The sequence below is a fragment of the Pinus tabuliformis genome, chromosome 1_2, assembly GCF_031772625.1.
Source record: "Pinus tabuliformis cultivar Carrire ecotype Pingquan chromosome 1_2, CPIR1, whole genome shotgun sequence".
Lineage (NCBI taxonomy): Eukaryota > Viridiplantae > Streptophyta > Pinopsida > Pinales > Pinaceae > Pinus > Pinus tabuliformis.
Window position 1 is genome coordinate 759,769,006 of NC_142298.1, and position 11,755 is coordinate 759,780,760.

The following is an 11,755-nucleotide window of genomic DNA, read 5'->3' on the forward strand; positions in this document are numbered from 1 at the left end:
TATAAGTTGATGATTGTATTGCGGTAATGTTTGCTTTGTACTCTTGGATCCAGTCTGAAAATTGATGAAACGTGGTCCCTGAAGGTTGTAGGGTCAGCACCTACGTACTAGTAAATGGATCAGCTAGTACAAGAGCTGAGGGGGTTGTAGCTCCCTTCCAAAAGTAGTTGGAAAACGAGAGAGAGGGTTGTAGCCCTCTGCAGGTTGTAGCCTGCATACTGGTAAAGGACTGCACCAGTATATTGTAAAAGAAGTTTCTCATTAAAGAAGAAAGAGACGAATTGCAGCAGGTGGTTTTCACCCACATTGGGTTTCCACCTTATATCATGGTGTTCATGTGTGTGGCTCTTGTGTGATGTTCTGTTCTGTTATACTGCACCTGTTTACTGCTAAATTGCTTAATAATGTTCTGATGCATTTACTGAAGATAAGATTAACTGAATCATAAGATATCTGCATATACGCTAGTTTCTTTAGACACAGTCGCGTGTACACGCGGGTTCACTTAACTGAAGTCGCGTATATGTTTCTGAGTATGAAATTGAAAAGGTTTTATTGATCTGATAATACTGATTCACCCCCCTCTCAGTATTATTTCCAACAATTGGTATCGGAGCAGGTCCTTCAGAGGAAGCTTGATCGCTTGAAGGAAAAGATCCATCAAAATGGCTAATCCAGAAAGAGAGGCACACATCAGGCCACCAGTCTTTGATGGGAACAATTTTACTCACTGGAAGATAAGAACCACTGCATATCTACAGTCGCTTGGAGCAGAAGTTTGGGGACTCATAGAAGGAGGATACAAATTCCCATCAGCAACTCCTACAGATCCAGCAGAGAAAAAGCAATATGAGCTCAATGCCAAAGTAGTTAATGTCCTATTGAGTACTTTGACTCAATCAGAATTTATGAAGATCATGCATCTCAAATCAGCTAAGGAAATATGGGACAAAATCGTTACAAGCTACGAAGGAGATGATCAGGTAAAAATAGCGAAGCTTCAAACTCTCAGAATCCGGTATGAAACTCTTAAGATGCGAAGTAATGAAAGCGTAGCTAATTATTTCCTGCGTATGGATGAGATTGTGAATTGTATGAGGGATCTGGGTGAAGAATTTGAGGAAGTTGTCTTAGTTCAAAAGGTTTTGAGATCTCTGTCTACTAAATTTGATTCTAAAGTATCTGCCATAGAAGAAAAGGAGAATGTGCGAAAAATTACCATGTCACAGCTTCACGGGATCTTAACTGCTTTTGAAATGCGACTAGAGGTACCACCAGAGGCCGCATTCGAAGTGTCAGAGGAAGAAGATGAGGTAAATTTTGTCAAGAATCTTGAACGGGGAACTGGACGGTTCAAAGATAAGCTGCCTTTCAAATGTTTTCTATGTGGTAGAGTTGGTCACTATGCTGCTAGATGTCCTCATAACAAAGAAAGGATATATGAAGAAGATGGTAGAAGCTATTATTCCCATATTAAAAGTTCATTTAATGATAGTGAAGATATTAGAAGTCTCATGGCGCACAAGAAGAAGAATGCTTCATCCAATGATAGCGAGGATATTAAAAGTCTCATGGCACATGAAGAGAAGAATGCAGAAACTGAAGAAGCTGCCAAATTAAAAGAACTATTGGAAACAGAAACCAGGGTAAGGGAGAAATTGCAGGATATAGCAAAAGATCAGAGCACAACTATTCAAAGACTTGAATCAAAGATCCTCTCTCTAAAAGAAGATCTTGAAGATCAAGAACATAAAGTGATCAAACTAAAGCGACAAGTAGAAGAAGGGAGAAAAGTTGAAGAAGACCTAAGGAAGCAGTATCTGAAAAAGGAAGAACAACATCAAGTTGAGGTAAATATCTTGAAAGGTAAACTAGAAGAAAAGGATAAGCTTTTACGATTTCAAGATAGTTCTAAAGTCTTGGATGATATTCTTAATAGTCAAAGATCTCCTGCTATCAAGACTGGTCTTGGTTTTCATGAATATGTTGAAGGTGAATCTAGTTCACAAGGTGAGACAAGAAACTCTAATGAGAAATCTGAAATGCTCAAGGAACAACCAAGAAAAGAAATTCCTCAAGGAAGATCCTTTACTCCTAACTATGGACGTGATAGACGATTATTTCCTCCACTGAATAAAGTTGAATGTTATGTATGTCATAATCTTGGACATGTTGCAGCCAGATGCAGAAGTAGAATGGTTCAAGAAAGATCATCTCATCCCAGGTATTTCAGAGGGTATTGCTTTGCCTGTAATGCATATGGACACAAAGCAATTGATTGTGATAGAAGGAACATGAAAAATATAAGGTGTTATACATGCAACAACTATGGGCATAAAGCAAGGGAATGCAGAAGCAGATTTCAAAATTCAAGACAAGGGGACCATACATCATCACAGTTGCAGGAATTGAAGAAGACAGAGACAGAAAGGTGTGGGACAACTCAGTCAGCTGACATAACAGACACAGGGGAATCTGAAAGTGATGAGATTCAGTATTCCATCCTGCATACGCTGAGATAATGAAGACAAGTCGCGTATATACGCGAGTTACATGCTGCAAAGTCGCGTATATGGAGAAAGGGCAGCAGAACAGATGGTTATATGGAGAAAGGGCAGCAGAACAGACCCAGGTTCAGACATGGTTGGCTCACACTCAGGGGGAGAATATTCTTCAAATAATGCATTGTTGGCATTATGGTTAGAAGTTGTTGATAAAGTCTATGAAGATAAATGATACATCTTACTGTTTAGGAATGGTATTGCAGGCTGATGCTTATATCATGATGCTGTTGGTGGCTTTCATAAGTCTTGGTCTAGATATTTCGTCTCTATGTCATGTATCTCTTGTGATATCTCTTTTATGGTGTCAAGGTCATGTAACGGCCTATGTTGGTTTCCCCACTATGCCTGGGATGAATGATGAATGTATGGTGAGTCTTTTGGTGATAGGAAGGCCTTCTATAATGTATAAGTCCTTGTTCTTCTTGAAGAACATCTTTTGCAGATCTTGCCTACAGTAAAGGGGGAGCATAGTTGGAGATTTCAGCAAGTACTCAGGGGGAGTATGGACAGCAGAAGGTATACCAAAGAAGAGAATATCTTGGTCCGCCCTTTGCCCTTGATGTCAAAGGGGGAGAGTGACTTGGTGTAGTGGTTGCCATCAAGTCCAAAGGGGGAGATTGTTGGCATTATGATTCAAGTGTTGTCCTTGATGGCAACTCACTCAGAGGTTGGTACAGATACTCAGAAGTTGGTTCAGGTGATGGCAACTTACTCAGAAGACAGATCCTAGTACAGCTTGCCAAGGAAGTTCATACACGCAGGTTTGTTAAGCCCAAGTCGCGTGTACACGCAGGTTGGCTTCATAAAAAGCGCGTGTATGTGGAAAAGCACCTTTGGTCCATGGCGGTTAGTCCTTGGAAGTTGTGCCTATGGTTTCGGACCATTGTATCTCGACGGGCGTGTCGATCCCTAGTTTTGAAGTTGATGGTATTGTGTTTCTATGGTTTTGGCTCTTGGTATTGAACAAGGCCTAAGACTATATAAGGAGAAGATCACTAGGCAAAGAGTAGGTGTGTGGGTGTCTGACGCAGTGAGAGGATCTGGTATTGCTGGTTATCTGTTCGGGACGCTTGGCAAGGGTCGGATCTGACAGCAAAGGCAGAAGTAATCATTTCTAGATCTGCACGCGGGTTTCCTTTGGAGAAAGCGCGTATACACGCGGTTTTGGTACAGTGAAGTAGCGTATGCATGATAAGGGTTGATATTTCAGGTTGTTGCTGATTCTGGTGGTTGTTGCAGAGTTCTAGATTCTGGTTTGGGTTCTGTGTTCTTGATGACAGGGTTTCAGTGATTCGGTATTGGGTTGTTTAATGAATTATGATGCAAGTATAAGTTGATGATTGTATTGCGGTAATGTTTGCTTTGTACTCTTGGATCCAGTCTGAAAATTGATGAAACGTGGTCCCTGAAGGTTGTAGGGTCAGCACCTACGTACTAGTAAATGGATCAGCTAGTACAAGAGCTGAGGGGGTTGTAGCTCCCTTCCAAAAGTAGTTGGAAAACGAGAGAGAGGGTTGTAGCCCTCTGCAGGTTGTAGCCTGCATACTGGTAAAGGACTGCACCAGTATATTGTAAAAGAAGTTTCTCATTAAAGAAGAAAGAGACGAATTGCAGCAGGTGGTTTTCACCCACATTGGGTTTCCACCTTATATCATGGTGTTCATGTGTGTGGCTCTTGTGTGATGTTCTGTTCTGTTATACTGCACCTGTTTACTGCTAAATTGCTTAATAATGTTCTGATGCATTTACTGAAGATAAGATTAACTGAATCATAAGATATCTGCATATACGCTAGTTTCTTTAGACACAGTCGCGTGTACACGCGGGTTCACTTAACTGAAGTCGCGTATATGTTTCTGAGTATGAAATTGAAAAGGTTTTATTGATCTGATAATACTGATTCACCCCCCCTCTCAGTATTATTTCCAACAAAGAAGCCATCCTGCCACCGGATGTCTACCTCTCCACCCTCCAATTGTCACTAGAATCACAAGGCTCCCCTTTCCCTACCATTCAAAACCGCATGACACACTCCTTAGATTGGAAGAGGAAAGACAAAAGACTAGGGAGAAGTTTTTTGTTCACCAAAACCAAATTAAGAAGTGGTTTGACAAGAAATCCACAGGAACCCGCGAATTCAGTGTAGGAGACCTAGTTCTTAAGTGGGATAGATCCCATGAGGACAAGGGAAAACACACCAAGTTCCAAGCCTTATGGATCGATCCTTTCCAAGTCAAAGAGAAAATTGGCCAGCACACCTATAAGTTGCAAACTCTAGGAGGGAGGGTTGAACCCCTTCCTGTGAACGACCAAGATCTCAAATTATACTTCACCTAGCAGCTCTCATGGCTGCTAACACACCTTGTATTATAGTTTCCTTTTGATCTTTCTTTTCCATTAGTTTGTCTTTTTAGTTTTGTTTTGAATTTTTTTTCACCTTGAATAAAGAGTTTGGGATGTCGGCTTGAGGTTGAAGTAGCCCTGCACTCTAGCCTAGATGGTTTCTCTCTGGAATCACCTTTTGACCAAACCTTAAGTCATGACCAAAAAAGAGTACTGAAACTTATTGTAGTGGGGAACTTGATGTCATCCACAGTCCCCTATCTTGTGCCGCTCTATCCCAACTACTGACTTTGCCTGAACCATGTGATTTTGTAGCTCACCCGTTGGTTCAAATATGGGGGAAGGTGAAGAAATTTTTTGAGCATATACATATTTTGGAAAAATAATAAGGTCTCTAAAAAAATAGAAACAACCTCTTTGCAAGTTAAATAAGTTGGGATCCCTCATCCGCCCAGGCTTACATAGCCACATCAATAAGTGCAAATAAGCACAGCTGAATAAGTGCCAATGAGCACATCAATTAACTAATAAGGGATAAAGGACTAAGAAATGCTTCCTCCATAGAGAGATGACGCAACAAATCCGTCGAGGTACTGCCTAGGCTCACTGGCAGCGAAGCAACGTTTGTGATTTCTAGGTAGTGACTCTGCCAGGGTACTATTCAGGCTCACTAGCAGTAGAGCAACACCAGAGTACCATAACTATTATACCGAAAATCCTTAAAGCTCATATCATTAATTTTCCTCCCCCTCCCCCTCGAACCAGCAGGAATTGATATCATTTTGCGTGTGTTAAAGGCTGAATTTTAGCAACCTAGGACAACTGACCAATGTTAAGGAGAGATCTGGAATCATCAGCGGGACCCACAACTCTATGGGGCAACACTCTTCGAGGTCCACCTTAATCCAAGCATGAGACATGTCGATATCCTAGAGTCCTACCAGTGAATCACCAATTGTTGTAGCCGCTGCAACAACCCCTCCAAAATTTCCAACTCTTCAAAATTTCAAAGATCCTTTACCTTTTCAATAGCTTCCACCCATCCTTAGAGTCTAATTGGAAGCCTGGAAATCTAGAAGAGTCACAAAGGAACCTAAGTCTCTCTCATGATCCAAGTCAAGTCCTTAAGTAAGTCTAAGTCACCCAATCACAACACCATGATGTGACCAATTCCTCTCTTGCGACTCATGCGACCCATGTGACCTTGATGAAAAGTGGATCTGCATAGGTTGCATGGGATAACCTAACAAGATGTGCGACCTTCACAAGCTATGTAACCATGCGACCAATCAGTTGCTAAGTCACAAAGGTTGCAGAGGTATCATCGCCCAGTCATGCAACCTATGTGACTCATACAACCTAGCGACTCTTGGGGTCACAAAGGTCACGAAGGTTGCAAAAGGTTGCACATTTCCCTCACTAAGACCATGCAACATATGCGACCCTCACATGTGTGACTGAAGCTATATATATTAGCCTCGACTGCTCATTTAGTAAAGTTTCTTTGGTCACAAGAAAGGCAAGGAAGCTCTGCGACTTGGCAACGTGCGTGACTTCTAAAGGTAGGTGACCTTTCCTCTTCCCCAGCAATAATGTTTTTCTTCCGCGTGTCATCTTCCTCAGCCTCGACTCTACAGTGTCCCATCCGAAGGGGTTTTATTCACAACCTAACCCCTTTTTCTTTGTAAATCCTCTCTCACTGTCTATGAAGTTTGGTGAAACTCCCTATGCTTCTCCCATGCCCATTCCTGACCCTTAGCTAACCTTCTTTCCCCAAAAGATGAGCCATTCATCCCAGGCGAGTTTCAGAGACCCTTATGAATCCGTATTCATCTCCTCGAATCACCCAAAACGCAGGTCACACGATGTAAGGCCGCGATAGGCAAAACCATGTGACCTATGCGACCTACGACCCTAAGACCCGCAACCTATGTGACCTGCAACCAGCGACCTCTATGACTTGCACCCTAAGGCTTACTTAATCGCTAGGTCACACCCTACTCCACACAACCCCTATGACCTCCTCCCCCTACAACTTGCCAAAAACCCCTCTCTAAGTCTCTGAAAACTGCAATTTATTTTTTTCGCACTCTTTTTTATTCTCATGTTATCTCTCTCATCGTGGGATTGTTTGTTCAATATTCCAGGTGAGGAGGATCTCGATTACATCTCCATCTCCTCTTTAGAAGATGAGATGGCACCTCCTGCTACGAAGTCTGCCCGTAAGAGCTCTGGGATTGGTTCATAGGAAATCCATCAGTACGAGGAACCCCCTATCTAAAGGAATATGACTCACAATATTAATAAAAGCACAAAGCTCTCCCAGTATGAAATTTATGAGGATTTCACTAAGATAGACATACCAAAGACCCAGGAGGACTTCCCTGTGTACCTAAATGTTAATAGGTCCAAGCTCCACAAGATAGCATCACACCCTCCAATTTTCCCATGTGCTGAAACAATTGACTGGATCATACAAAGCACAAACATTGATTGATGGATAGTAAGGGACCATACTGGCACACCAATCGCATCAATCACCTCCACAAATATTGCTACTTACTACAAGCTTCCTCAGAAAGAGGAAACTTTCAACACCCGGTGGCTCTCCGGCTTTGTGATTCCTACTAAAGACATCCTCAGAGAATGGTAGCACAACCCATCCAAGTTCTGAGTTAGGACAGACCAAATTTATAGGATGAACGAACTGAGGAAGGTTTATCAGTTGATCGTCGCCATGATGAACTGTTTGTATGGGAGAGAAGACTGTGATGTGTTCAACAGTACATGGGTCCCTATCATGTATGTTGTCGCCACCCGTGGAACATTTTTTAACTGGGCCAAAATTCTTGTGTCGACCTTGAGGATAAATATAATTCTAGCAAAGCAGCTAGAGCCAAATCAGCCACCAAAGTTCTATATGGCCTCACAACTTCTAGACGTAGTTTGTGCAAGGTGTTGTTCGACAACTGAAGCTAAAATTGGAATGTGTCTGCAGCCAGCCCAGTACACTATCATTACAAGATCTTTTGGGACACACGCTATAAGGGTACGATTGATGTTATTTATGAGACATTTATTGCCCCATTATATCAACGATTTTTTGGGGAAGAACCACCTTGTATGTCTAAGAGGGACATGGAAACCATTTTCAAGGTGGTGCATTGGTTCTTGATCCAGGAGGGTACATTTATTAGATTTTTCAGTTCCTATAAGGCCCCACATGCTCTTCCCAGGTTCACCACAGATAATGTTCTCTTGCGGGAAGTATGTTACTAGATGACATTGGGTTTCTCAAAAATACTAAGCAAAGGAAATAAGAAACCATGGCCAACCTTCCCTCTTGTCATCGAGGCCTATGTGGTAGAAAACTTCAAGCAAGTGGAGGCAGAAGCTGAGGCTTTAAAGGGGAGTCGCTTTGTGACCTTGAACTATCGCACATATGACCCTGAGAAGGTTGTAGTTGCTCACTGTAAGAGAGCTAATTTTAACTGGTCATATTCACATTTCAGGCAAGATCATGAAGACAGAGTCAGGAACTAGTATAATTCCACCAGGGAACTAAGCCCCTATAATAAATAGGAAAGATATGAGGAAATCCTTGAACACTCCCAGGAGAATGTTAGCTTACAAGAGAGGTCATCCACCTAGAATAAGTAAGAGAAACAAAAGGCAACTAGGAAACTCAAGAAGCAAAAGGAGAAAGAGGTAGAAGATGTCCAGAGTGACCTGGAAAAGGGGGAAGATAATGAGATGCTATAACAAAGAAACAAAACCCTATCAAAGAAGAAACAAGAGCTCAAGAGGAAAAGAGAGGAAGAGCTCAAACAATCAAAAGAGTCAGGTGACCAGGACCAGCTCGAGAAGAAGAGGCAACAGGAAGAGGAAGAAAGGAAGAAGTAGCTAGAGGAAAAGTAGCAGGAAGAAGAAAGACCCAGGGAAGAGGAAGAAAGGAAAAATAAGTTGGAAGAAAAGTAGCAAGAAGAGCTAAGGGCCAGGGAAGAAGAAGAGAAGAAGAAGCAAGAACAAGAGCTAAAGGAACAAGAATAAAAGCTCAAGTAGACTAAGGAGCTTAAGAGGAAACGAGCAAGTTGTGCAAGGGAAGAAGCGGTTAGAGGAAGAACAGAGGAAGAGATAAGAAGAGGAATGGAGAAAGAAGGAGTAGGGAGAAACTAGTTTGACAGCTAAGCCATTCCCAGAACAAATTTAACTAGCTCCATTAGATTTTCCTCCTTCTACTCCCCTCACCGGAGGACATCTTCCCTTGCAAGAGTTAGGATTCCCTGAAGAAGAAGAAGAAGAGGTATTGGATCTCACCAAGCTAAAATTTGACCAAGTTAGCCTCAAGATTAGGCAAGAGAGGAGAAATGTTATGCTAGAAACCTCGCGGAACCCTTGTTGGTCACCATAGCTAAAGAAAGTGTTCTTGACACCGCAGTTAATCCTAAGATGATTACCTCAGCTAGAACTACATTTGTGACCGCGACTAAGCATAATGTGGTTAGGATGATGAAACAAATTGCGGAGCTCCAAAACAAGGTTTACACATCAAAGCATAAGGTCTCTAGGGCAAACAAGATAGAAAGAGGGCAGAGGAAGAAAATGCATCCCTCCACTTAGTACACTCCAGTACAAAGGAACTACATGCAGCGATTAAAGATGAGGCAAAGACACTTAGTGAAGCCATGGATATCGTCTATGAAGAGATTTCAAAACTACATCACATGGTGGCACCGAGCTTGGCCATACAAACCCATACAAAAGAGAGGGTTGTTATGCTAAAGGAAGTCATTACTGCTCTAGATAGTATACACAAGCGGTCCATCAAGTATCGGGGGCACCAGGAAGAAGGATTGGATCGCCATGGAAAATGCCAAAGTCCATCAATGCATCAAGATAAATTCAAAGGACAAACTGACCAAAGATGTAGATAGAGTGTTGGCTTCATATAGACACATTTTCAGCGGTCTAAAATCAATGATTGAGGTCCATGGAGTCCCATCCATTGGAGAAGTCAGGCATGTGATAAAGTAGGAAGACATCTCACAGGAAGTTCAGGCATTCGTCAACACATGTAGGCAGGTTTCCCATGCAGATGACCTACCCGTTACAAAGGAAAATATCACACGCTATGTGGTTGAACCAATAAGGATGTATACAAAGCTAGTAACCTTGGGAAATCAGTTGAATGCCAAAAGGACCATTCTCATACCAGATGCCCTTGAATTATTGCACATACATGATGAGGAACAACCACATATCACCCCCATTGTAACCAGATAAAAGCTTTGGCACACTTACCTAATGGAGAAACCCCACCTAGACATTCCTGAAATTTATATTGTTAAGTTAATAGAGTAGGCTTTCCTCATTTTGTGAATTTGGCAAATTAAGATAGGATGGGGCAATTTTGGAATGTGAAGAGTCATAAGGAATTCTAAAGGTCACAAGGTAGTTGAAAGGTCATGAGGAATCCCAAGGGTCAGGGGTAGGCCAAAGGTCACCCTCATTTTATAAATACACCCTCATGACACATTGTAACAAACTTCTAGCTGAGGACTTATTTTTGGGACAATATTGTCTAAGATAACTTATGCTCTTTTGATATATGCAAGGAGTAATTGTTATTTTCCACTATTGGATTTCATAAATATTTTATGTTGTGGTGCCATGGGTATTATTTTCTTGATGGATTGGATATTACTAAGAGTTCTTTGATACACAGTGTATTCATGCGTTGTCTTGTGCTACAAACTTTGTTTTTCTACACATGGATGGTATATGAATTGCTAAATCTATTCTTCTATTGGTGAATTGCTTCATTGATATTGGCATAATATTATCGTAGACTATGTGTTTGCTTATGATTATAGATGCTTGATTACTATGAACTATTTTATATTTTTTGAGAACTTTCTTCATATAGACCTAATCTTATTTGAAGTCTTCTAATGATTACTTTACATAAGGTTTATGTTATTTCTAATCATGCTATTCATGGTGCTCGTGTTATAAACATTTTTCGGTTATTTCCTTATATTTATTGAGGTTCATGCGTTCAATTGAGTCTGTATCCCACCTCTGTCTGAAGTGAACTCAACCCATATGAACGACAATCGGGCCTACATATTGAATAGGATCCATATATTAAATGGTGCAGGGTCTAGTTGGGATCCTACATTGGGGAGATCCCCTTTACTGTTGGCGGAGAATTTCGGCCCATGAACACAACCCAAGAGCAATCCATTCTACATTTTCAGGACACTTTTTATGATGTCAGGTACAAATAGTCTACAAACTTGTCAGAGAAGGTGCCATGCCTTACCCCAGATTCTACAAATCAAAGAGTATCACTCTACTGAAAGGATAAGGAATGCCTTGGAAAGAACCCTATTGTACAAAAGAATCATGCAAAGACTGAAAATCAAATGGATAGGACTCAAACTCAGTCCACCTTTGTTATTGGGCTTACAAGAAGAAAGAAACTAGGTAGAGGAACAAAAGGTATGGACAATGTTGAGATTGCAACAAGATGATGGAGCTTAGTGAAAAGAGTCACCTTCACTAAGTGGGCCCGCAGGCAAATTATGGCGCAAGTTCCATTTTTGGATCCCAGCAGGGATGATCACAGCAGGAGTGAACACAGCAGGGATGATCACAGCAGGAGTGACCACAGCAGGAGTGATCACAGTAGGAGTGACCACAGTAGGAGTGATCACAGCAGGAGTGATCAAAGTCTATTTTTAGACTGGCTGTCCAAAATAGAAAAGTCAAATATTATTGTCTCATAATAATATTTGGACTATAAACTTGATCTTATTCTCTTGGAGCACTTCAGTTTGAGCTAC